Source organism: Penaeus monodon, chromosome 28 (genome assembly GCF_015228065.2).
Source record: "Penaeus monodon isolate SGIC_2016 chromosome 28, NSTDA_Pmon_1, whole genome shotgun sequence".
Lineage (NCBI taxonomy): Eukaryota > Metazoa > Arthropoda > Malacostraca > Decapoda > Penaeidae > Penaeus > Penaeus monodon.
In genome coordinates, this window is record NC_051413.1 from 2,967,511 (window position 1) to 2,967,933 (window position 423).

Genomic DNA, 423 nt, shown 5'->3' on the forward strand with positions numbered 1-423 from the left:
GTGTGTGTAAAAGATTATTTAATTTGTTTAATATAGCGATAATCCATGAAATGGCAAAATAAAGGTAATAAATGTTGAACCTATGGCAACTATCGTACATAAATGATTTAAATAATGAATTTACTTTTCAACATTGATATTATCCTGCTGTTTGTTGCTATTACCACTTCAGGAAATTTGAATTGTTTTAGCCAATGCTTTAATACATGCATATATATATATTTTTTTCTTTTCTTTATTTATTGCTACGTCAGTTCTATATTCTTAGTCATACAGACATCATTAATGCGTTTGTTTACTTGTGACTAAGTGGCTTTAATACTGTTGATCATATTTGGAAAATAATGATAATCATTAGTCTCATCATGGCTTCAGTCATCTTAATTGTTATTGCAGTAAGGTTATTGCAAGTTCAAACCCCCT